Genomic DNA, 11163 nt, shown 5'->3' on the forward strand with positions numbered 1-11163 from the left:
TACAAAAAAATTAATAGAAATTGTAACACCCATTACCATTTATTGGAATGAGAAGTTTTGTAATATTAATGAAAGTCGTGTCATGTCATTTTCTAACCCACTTAATCCAGACCAGGGTTACAGGAGGTGCTGGAGCCTATCCTAGCATAGGGAACAAAGCAGGAAGAAACCCTAAAAAGAATGACAGTCCATGATAGGCCATATTAATGAAATGGTGAATTTAATTTGCTGCTGTATTTTTTGGTAGACTTGAGTGAATTATCTCTGAATTCATCTTGTTGTCCTGTCTGTTCAGTTTTTGAATTAAACAGAGTCTATATGAGCTGAGTTTACTGCCCTGTATGCCCACATTTTAAATTTAACAAACAATTGCAATGAACTGAGTTAATCTTCCACAGCACCATCTGCTGTTGTTCTCTTCACTGTTTTGTACACTTAGAAAAAGAGTAAGAGAATGGATTCAACAAATGCAGTTAGTAATTGTTGTGAGACACTTGTCTCAGTATTATTGTGAGAAGAAATTATAGACCAGGAGAAGTAAAATGCACAGCAGAAATGTAGTTAAAAAGTTAGATGTCGGAACAGTCAGGACAAATAAATTGGGACACCAAAACCAAAGGGCAAAGTGAAAATCAAAGCTGAAGAGTAACAAGGTTTTCAAACCCCTGGCAATAAGGTCTACTTGAATTGAAACTATCACTTAGTTCTTTGAAAGATTCATTATGTGTATCCATCGAGGGATTATTAACGGTACGAGTACTCCCATATTTATAGTCATATCCTGTGACATCCATAGCGTGACTGAATCAGTCATGTGACACTACTGGGAGCATTGAGTTAACAGCAGAAACAAAAAAATATGTATTAAATCCCATGAGACACAAATGCTGTAAATGTATGTTGTTCAAAAGTCACTTATTGTAGTTTTCTTTTAACTTAGCTCTTTTTTCATTTTATCAATAAAAATTAGATCACAAAAAGGAGGCTTAGAATAAACCATCAGAATCGTCATGGCAGTGTATCTAAAAGGACTGATGCTGCTTTAAACACAAAGTGTGGTCATACCAAATATTGATTTTAAGTTTTACTGCTTATTCCTCTATTTAGTATTTTTTTGATATTAAGTCATTTTTTCTTTGATTATTTTTGAAAATATCATTTGCTTTAGGGAATCCTTTACATGTGCCTAAGGTGTTTGCACAGTACTTTCACAACTACATTGTTTTGTTTTTCATTGGAATTTTGAATTAGGGTTAGGGGTAGGGTTAGGCTTAGGGTTAGGGTTATTTCTGTAGTATACCTTATAAATGTACTTACATCTAAAAGATAAACGCCTATGCTGTAGCCAACTCGTCTGCTGATTATTACACTAGCAAATCACTCACATCAGTGGGATAAGCATCATAGCAGAGGAAACGTCAGCTCCAAAGCTCTGCCTTTAGGTAAGTGTATCTTGGCTTACAGTTTACTTGAAGCCTTTCGGGTGACTGCCAAGGCACTACTGTCTGCACCTTCTTAACCCATTTAGGCCATGCTAATTTATACTTTGGCAAAAATTGGCTAAAGTTAACATAATTAACAAAAAACAAAGACAGTAAAGCTAAGGTGAGACTTAGGCTGAAACATGACACCAGTGGTAAAGACTGGCCACAGCTGATCAACACCACGCTCAGGGACCTCGGACTGAACAATGTGCTGTGCAGCTGAGTTTTTAACTTCCTGCCTGGCACACTGCATGTGGTTCAAATGGATGCCCACACTCTATCACTTCTCACCCTCAACACAGTGACTCCACAGGATTGTGTTCTGAGCCCTCTGCTGTACTCCCTCTACGCATACGACTGCAAGTCTGCACATGACTCAAGCGTCATTGTCAAGTCTGCTGATTACAGACCTTTGGCAGGCCTGATCCCTAACAACAAAGAGCAGACTTACTAGGATGAAGTGGAGAGTCTGTCACACTGGTTTAAAGACAATGCTATACTTCTGAATGTCAGCAAGTAAAAGGAGCTGATTGTGGACTTTGGGAAAAAGAACAGAGACACTGCCACCCTCTCAGTATTAAATGCACACAGGTGGAGAGGTTGGACAGTTTCAGATAACTTGGTGTCCACATCACAGAGAATCTGACCTGCTTCAAACACACTGACACCTTGGTGAAGAAGGCATGACGTCTTAACCTCGTCAGCCACCTCCTGGATTTCAGGCTGCTCTCCCAGATATTAAAGAACTTTTAATACATCAACCTTCAAAAGTATCCAGGCTGGAAGTACTGAAATCAGCAATCTGCAGGAACATAAGGTTCTGCAGAGAGTGGTGCAGTGAGCTGAACACATCACTTGGGGTGCACTATCTAACTTTTAGAACATGTACGCCAAGCCAGGTCCAACAAGGGCAAAGAAAATGATCAGAGAGCCTGTTCTTTGTGCTGCAGTCAGGAAAACACCAAGGAAATTATTGACCTTTGAAAGTCTGAGCCTCATTCTGTTGTGATTTGGCTTCATTCTTTAATTTTATTTGTCTTTTTTGTGATCATTTTCCATTTCTCAATGACATTTACGAGTTTTTTTTAATTCTTAAGAATATTTTCAGTATTTATCTTAAGTTTTGGGCTTATTTTTAACATTTTGAAAATTATTTTAAAAAGGTCAAAGTTACTATTTGTTTTATGGCTATTTTTGTGACTTCATATGATGGTAGTTATTATAGGTATGGTCACGCTAGTTACAGCCTTGATATAAAATGTGAACACCGTTTAAAAGCATCTTCTTTCCAGCTATTTTCTATGTGAGTTTTGTGGATATACTTTTAAATTATTTTGCTGAACTTCTGATTCCCTTAGTTGTTAATGACTTTTACTAGTACCTTTAAAGACTTTGACTTCTGCTTAGTGTCTTTGGTACCTCTGAATATGTGACTTAATTTACAGGTTACAATTCTAGAGTGTTTTTTGACAACTTCTTATTTAATGGTCCTCTTCTCATAAACAGTCTCTATTCTCCCGTGGTAGTATGCATTCTGGGGTTGTACAAACCAAAAAGCCTGCCATTTGAGTGTGGGTCTAGGCTGCCTGGAGTGAGGCCTGCTTCTAAAAACCCAGACCCAGTGGAGCTCTGGGCTGGCTTTGGTTTATTTTAAGGCCAAGTTACCCTTTGTGCTATTTTGGTGCGCTATGAAGTACTTGCATTTTGCTGCTGTGCAAAACACAGAACGGTGAATGAGACTGTATGGAATAATATTTTTTGTTTTTCCCCCCAAAGTCCTTCAAAACCTCACCCCACCCCCCAATTTTTTAAAATTAGATTTGCTTTTTTAAATGAAGAAAATTTATTTTACCACTAGTTTTACAATGTTTCACTCATGACCAGTATAAAGGATATATGTGATGGTGTGAGCTCAGGGGGCTCAGAACTAGAGGAACATTTTTAGACCCAAGTACTTCCTGAAGACATGCCTGGCCCCAGAGTCAGCTTTGGACTTAATCCTGGGCCCAGAAGTATAAAGCTGGCTCATTCCCAGAGACTAACTCTTACAACAATTCAACTGGAAAGAGGATGAATGATCAATGGATTAAGGTAAAAAGTAATAGAAGTGTGGAAGGAGTGTTTAGTCAAAATTTAAAGGTAGGAAGTAGAGTGCCACCCCATTATTTAAACAGAAAATATGACCTACTATAAAGGAAAGCCTAGAGAGGTATCAGAGTTTTGTTTTCCTTTTAGTTATTTGTGTTATTTTGTGTCTGTTTGTTCTCATTCCTAAGTTGTGTGCTTTATCTATATATAGTATATAAAATGTTAAGGTTAGCATGTCATAGAATTATTCATGACATACATGGACTAGAACCTTCATCTTGGTCTTGATCAAAACCTTATGACCTCATACGTACTAAAACTGCAAAAAATGTGACGTACCTCAGCAAACTGAACTGCGCTTGTGAATTTAATAATAATAATGTTATGTATACATCTTCATTTGTAAATGTCAAGGGGTATCCTGTTTTTTCTTATATGGTAAAGGGCATGGTTGTGTGTGCATGTGTAATATAAATGAAGGGGTGTGGAGTTTAGAGCAAACAGTGTGTATGGAATGAGTGACAAAGAGACACGTGTGTGAGAAAGATAATAGCGTTTGCGGTTGGTTCAGTTTTGTTAAATAAAGTGTTCCTGTTGTTCATCACCCTGTGGAATTGGTTGTATTTAAATGTATACAGAAGAGAAAAATATATAATAATAATTCAAGTGAACCCACTATCTCCTTACTGCAAAGCTTATGACAAAGTGATAGATGAACAAAGTGACACGGCGTAAAGAAAAAGAAGACCAGCGTCAAGAAAATTTCAGAGGTTGATGATGTGATGAGTAAAGCCATAATAAGAAGACAAAGAAGAAGAAAATCAGCTCTCTCTGGTGAATACCAAGTGCAGGATAGAGAATGCAAGAACTAGAAAGGTGGAGAATTACACACAACCTGTGTCTTCTACTGGTGCTAGAACTTTGATTGAAAATGTACGGCCTGAAAAGGCTTAATCCCCTAGGACACGGTACATACATGTTCAGAGTTCATAATCAAGTGTACATATTGTGTTTATTGATCCTTAAACATGATGAACAACGCCAACATAAGAAGAAGTAAAAAAAAGACAGATGACACCTGTTGAGCATCAAGCATGTTGCAGAAGGCGTTTAAGACACAGCGGCTGAGCAAGAGACAGAGACAAAATTTTATAGGCGTGCAAGAAATAAACTTGACCAAAGAATGCAAGAAAAAGAACAATAGAGAATTGCATGCCAAGAGACGAGCACTATGAGCTCGATCCTTACAAGACCAATCTATTGATAATCCCCGAGAGCACACTACATTCATCTTCTGAATGAAGTGTAAGTATTTTGATAATCAACCATGAAGAAGAACTCTGTAACGGGAAGAAGGTAAAAGAAGAGCAGCAATATCTGTTGAATATCAGGTGCTTCATGGAAGGCGCTTACTACAGCATACAGAATGCAAGAATGAGAACCAGAAAGAACTGCATGCCAACAAATGAGCACTACTTTGCAAAGTTGCATCAATAATGTGATCATTGTGAAGCTGTATTTTTGCATGGTGAAAACAAAACACTGTCTTGCCCAAATGGAAAAGTTCAGCTCACTCTATTTGAACCAGCTTTATTTGGGGACAAGAGGTCTTTTTGGGGATTTTGCCTTCTTGGCACTCATTCTTGGTCTGAGGGCACTCCCTATCTACCAAATTGGTAATTGAGACATTTGAGAAATGGGGGCCAGCTGAGGTAATATTCTTCCACATACAGACTCAGTTCTGTTTCACGGAATGACTTGTTCACCGTTGTGTTATTGTAAAAGAATATTCACCTCAACAGTATCAGGCTTCAACAGCAGTGATAACTTTTGCATATTCAAAGCATTTGTGCCTCATGGAATGCTTAGCCAGCTGATACTGAAATTAGCTCACTGCAGGATGAAGGCACTATCTCTCTACAGCCCTTGTTTTTAATTTGCACCCTTGTCTGTTCATCATCTTCAATATTATGAGAATGTAAATGAAAGAAACAGAAAATATCACTTTCAGAAATACCTACAGTAGGAGTTCTCAGTTGCACAATAATTTCTGTTTTGTAGTTGCTGCTTCATTCTACATACATGTACATGAATAAGTCTCTGTCTTGTTAGCTCCAGCATCAATTAAACAGCAGGCACTACTAGTGTGTCCTGCATACTCCATATCTGGCCCATCAGCAACCTGACTATTGGCCAAAAAATGGCAGTTACCCTATCAGAATTCAGTCAGTGAGCTAAATATTTGGTGCTTGCCCCGTCCCACCATGGTAATTTATCATTTTCTCATTATCTTTCATGAATATCTGATAGCATAGGCAGCCAGGATTTTTGAGGATGTTAAATGGTAGAGAAAAGCCAAATCATCTGAACCAAATTTCTTCTGCTAGGCTGACTGTGCCCTGGGAGCTGCTGTGCAGTGCGATGTGCAGCAGTCCAAACTGATGGAATATGTCGTGTGGAAAAAGAATATGCATACCTTTGGTGAAAGTGGACTGATCAAGAGATGGGGCCCTTAGAGTCCCAGCTTTCAAAAAAGAGCTATGCATGTAAAGATGTTCAATTTCAGACAGGAGTGATGCTGCTTTTAGTCATGTAATTTACATTTTTATAGTATCCCACACAAGCAAACTCTGAAGCCCATCTTATCCAGTTCTGGGTCAAAGTTTGTTGTCCTGGTTGAATTAATGCATCTCATAATCTTATTATTTGTTTCTGCTAGAAGACTTAACTTCATCTATGGTGACTTCCACTGACTGAGACCCCCATCACTATAGTAGTTTACCACCTAAAGCAAATTTTTCTGCACATGTACTGGTGTAATAAAAACCTTAGTTATATGTGTATTTTTATTTTTGTGGCCGTCTTATGTGAGATTTAAATGTTTGGCATTGGCAATAAAATTGATATTTAAAATATTAATTTATTACTATTCTGAGTTCAGTCACGCGATCCATCATGTTGCTCTTCTGAAATCAGCATTTGATGCTATAAATGTGTTACCAATTTGCTTTATTTCTAAGTGGATACAATGTCTGTGTAAATATTTATTGCTGGTTAACTTTTACTCAAGTAGACCCTAATGGCAATGTTTTTTTGGTTTCATCATCATTCTGGCTCTAGTCTTTGCTTTCATTCTGTCCTATGGGATTTGTCATTAGGTTCTTACTGACTTCCTGGTTTTGACCCCTTTCTACTCCTTCTGACAATGTGTTTCAGCTCTATTTTTCTATTTTCTCTTTTCATCTCCAAGAATCATTTGGCACTGTTATGTGTTCATAGTAACTTGAACCTGAGTCACAAACCTCCATTGTTGGGTTCTGGTATTTAGGTGGTCCTTCTTTTGGTTAGAATTTGGGATAGATGGAACGGGGTTGTTGTTTATTAGCTACATTAGCTGAGCAAATTAATCACTTTTTTCAGATTTGCTTATATACAAATAAAAGTCATGTTCACATATTAATCAAACATCACTTACAAATCAGTTATCTAAATTTCAGATGTCAGCATTTCTGGAGCCCTGTGTGACCTACACCATTCAGTCCACAGTAGTCACATAAGTTTTTCTGTAGGCCTGAGGAACATTGCTTTATGGCGGATTAAAAACTAATACTTTATTTAGACTAAACTAGTACTTTATTTGTCCCAAGTGAAAGAGCACTCTTTAATAAGTACAGGCTAAAAGCGCTAGAACAAAGTTCATAGCTACAATGCAATTATAAACTTTACCAATTACTAATTACATTATCTGCGGTGGGTTGGCACCCTGCCCAGGATTGGTTCCCTGCCCTGTGTTGGCTGGGATTGGCTCCAGCAGACCCCCGTGACCCTGTGTTCGGATTCAGCGGGTTGGACAATGGATGGATGGATGGATGGATAATTACATTATATATACAGTACACACAAAAACACACAGTAAGACAAAGCAGTTCTGGACTGATTTACATAAATGGAACCTAGCAATATCTGTCCGTTAATGTAAATTAAATCTCACAAAATATCTGTCCATTAACATTATGGTTGAACTATGACCAGTTCACAGTGAAAAAGGAAGCAAAAGCTCCAGTTAGCAGCATCCCTTGGGAAAATAAACCTCTTAGAGGTCCACAGCCAGTTATAACGGAGAATAGCAAAGGTAAACTCAGACAGTCACAGATCTGGACCCTGGCCACATGGCCATCCATTCTGTTCCAGGTATTCAACAGCAAAATCTGTGCTGGGCTGACTTTCCATCTGTTGGTTCCAAGGCTTCCTGTATCTGAGATGTCTTTACATGGAAAACAAATTAGAAGCAGAACAGTGGTACCAAGTGTCAAAGCAGGATGCCAAGAAGTGAAACAAAATAATGGAGGGTTGATAATGGTTCATAATAAATGTGTCTTGCATTCATTCATTTTCTACCACTTATCTGAATCCAGGTTGCATGGGCAACAATCTTAGGAGTGAAGCTCATATGTCCATTTCCCCAGCCACACTTGCCAAATCATACTGTGGAATCCCCAGGAGGTCTCTGGCCACTTGGAAGATATAATCCTCCCAGCGAGCCCTGGGTCTTCCCAGGGTCTCCTCCCAGCTGGTTGTGCCCGAAAAAACTCCACTGGAAGGCAACCAGGAAGCATCCATATCACATGCCCAAACCACCTCTTGATGTGCAGAGTCAGTGCCTCTTCAACCATGCCCCTCCTGGATGTCTGAACTTCTCATCCTAATGTATAAGGGAGAGCCCAGCCATCCTGTGGAGAAAGATTATTTCGACCGCTTGTATCTGCAATCTCATTCTTTCGGTCATTACCCAAAGCTCATGACCATAGGTAAAAGTAGGGACATAGATCAACTGGTAAATTGAGAGCTTTGCCTTCTATCTCTGTTCCTTCTTCACCACTATGGATCAATATAGCAACTGCATAACTGTGTTCAACACCCAAATCTGTCTGTCGATTTCGCCATCCCTTTTCCCCTCATTTGTGAACAAGATCCCAAGGTACTTAAACGCCTCCATTTGAGGCAGTAACTCACCCTCTATTTGGAGAGGACAGTCCATCTTTTTACTATTGAGGACCATGGCCTCAGATTTGGTGGTGGTAATCCTCATCCCTGCTGCTTCACACTTGGTCACAAATCGTACCAATGCGTGCTGGAGCTCACAGCCTGATAAAGTCAACAGGACCACATCATCTGCCACCGAACTGGACCGCCTCCATGACTGTGCCTAGATATTCTCTCCATGAAAATTACAAACAGGATAGGAGACAAAGCACACTCCTGGCGGAGTCCCACACCCACTGGAAACAGTGTTGATGTTTTTCCAAGTACATATGCAGGTACAGCTCCAACGCCATACTCTCCCAGCACCACCAACAGAATCCCTAATGGAACCTTCATTCATACACCTTCTCTAAGTTTGAACAACACATGTAGAATGATTGGGCATACTCCCATGTCCCCTCCAGAATTCTCATGAGGGTAAAGATTTGGTCCACCGTTTCATGGCCTACATGAAATCACCATCTGACCCAACTCACCACCAGCTGCAAATCCGATGATATGATTATGAAATTGATCACAGATCTTTGGCCTAAGGTACTCTGGTACCAATTACACTTATAAGCCACCGTATGTTTGAACATGGTGTTTGTCATGGACAAATCATGCCTAGCACAGAAGTCCAATAACACCTCTCCAGTTGTCTTCATTTTTTCCCATTGAAGTCACCCAGCAGAACTATTGAGTCCCCAGTTCTGAAACTCATGCAAAGTGATTTTTGGAATTACGAAAAAATCATAGGATGCAAGGTCTAGGGAGTAGTTAGGGGAACCGTTGTCATCCCGTTTGCTTCACACTCAATACTGTTTGGGCGGGAGACGTTGTCTTGATGCAGAAGACACTCACCTGATCGCATCAATTTGGGTTGTTTTCTCCGCAAAGCATCATGCAGTCGCATGAGCACTTTAATGTAAAAACCCTTGCCTGGCTCAAAGCTTCTTCTTTGAAAGCCTCTCGAACCTTTGTGACAGTTTTTGCTGCTGTTTTGATGCAAACACATTATTCTTTCAAGTCAGCTATCACAAAATCGACAAAGATGGTAACAGAGGCTAAAGAAGAAAATTACACTGACCTTACAGGCCTTTCCCCAAGGACACCACTTGGCCAAATGCAGAGGGTAGCCTAGTACACGCACCTAGCGGGAAACGTTGGAACTAACACCCCTCCAGCCTCCAGAAAAAAATTCTTGTTATTTTTGGGTCCCCCCTTGTACAAATAACTAATAAACAGAAATGCAATATGTATATCTAATCAGCAGCTCTACTCAGGGTATGCTAAACTAAAGTAGTGACTCTTCAACCGGGATTTAATAACTGAGACTGAAGGAGCATCTCTTATATAAGAGCAGGATGATCATTCCAAAACTTTGGGTCCCTGTAGCTAAAAGCTTCACCTCTCACAGTTATTTTTTCAGTCTTTGGAATCTTGAGATCTTAATGTGCACTCTGGTTTGTAGGTTATGATAACTTTAGATAAGTAAGCAGAGCCCTGGCCACTTATGTATTTATATAAATAAAGGAATATTTTGAAATCAGCCCTAAGCTTATATATATACGGAGACTTTCCTCCCTGATGTACAGTACTTAAGTTGATTTCTGCATGTAATGGGCGTGTGTCATCAGTTGAGATGATTTTAATTTTTTTCAACATTGCCCTCTGACACACAATTACTACACCATCTGCATTTGTTCCAATAATTTTGGTTTCATGCTTGGTAATCTGCTGGAGCATTTTTAAAATTTCAAAAGAAGGACAACATGAGGTCTTTTTCCACTTTAAATAATGTTAGTTTATAAAGGATAAATAAGCACTGATTGCTTTTAGATTATGCTTTGTATTTTTGAATGAATATTCCAATTAAGATTATTATCTCGGATAGTTCCTCAAAGTCAAAAATCACTTCTTTAGTCCTTCGAGAGAGTTAGCAGTTATGATAGAGAGAAGGAAGGTTGATATATTGTGCGTGCAAGAGACTAAATGGAAGGGGAATAAGGCCAGGTGGATAGGAGGTGGATTCCAATTGTTCTATCATGGTGTGGATAGGAGGAGAAATGGAGTAGGATTTATTCTGAAGGAACAGTATTTGTCAAGAGTGTTTTGGAGGTGAAAAGAGTATCAGGCAGAGTAATGATTATGAAGCTGGAAATTGGAGGTGTAATGATGAATGTTGTTAGTGCATATGCACCACAAGTTGGGTGTGCAATGGGTGAGAAAGAAGATTTTTGGAGTGAGTTGGATGAAGTGATGAACAGTGTAACCAAGGGACAGAAAGGGGTGATTGAAGCGGATTTCAATGGGCATGTTGGTGAAGGGAACAGAGGAGACGAGGAGGTGATGGGTAGGTATGGTATCAAGGAGAGGAATGAAGAAGGTCAGAGGATAGTGGATTTTGCCAAAAGGATGGACATGGCTGTGGTGAATACGTATTTTAAGAAGAGGGAGGAACATAGGGTTACGTACAAGAGTGGAGGAAGATGCACACAGGTAGATTACATCCTATGCAGAAGAGTTGATCTGAAGGAGATTGAAGACTGCAAAGTGGTGGCAGGTG

This window comes from Erpetoichthys calabaricus, chromosome 9 (assembly GCF_900747795.2).
Source record: "Erpetoichthys calabaricus chromosome 9, fErpCal1.3, whole genome shotgun sequence".
In the NCBI taxonomy this organism is placed as follows: Eukaryota; Metazoa; Chordata; class Cladistia; order Polypteriformes; family Polypteridae; genus Erpetoichthys; species Erpetoichthys calabaricus.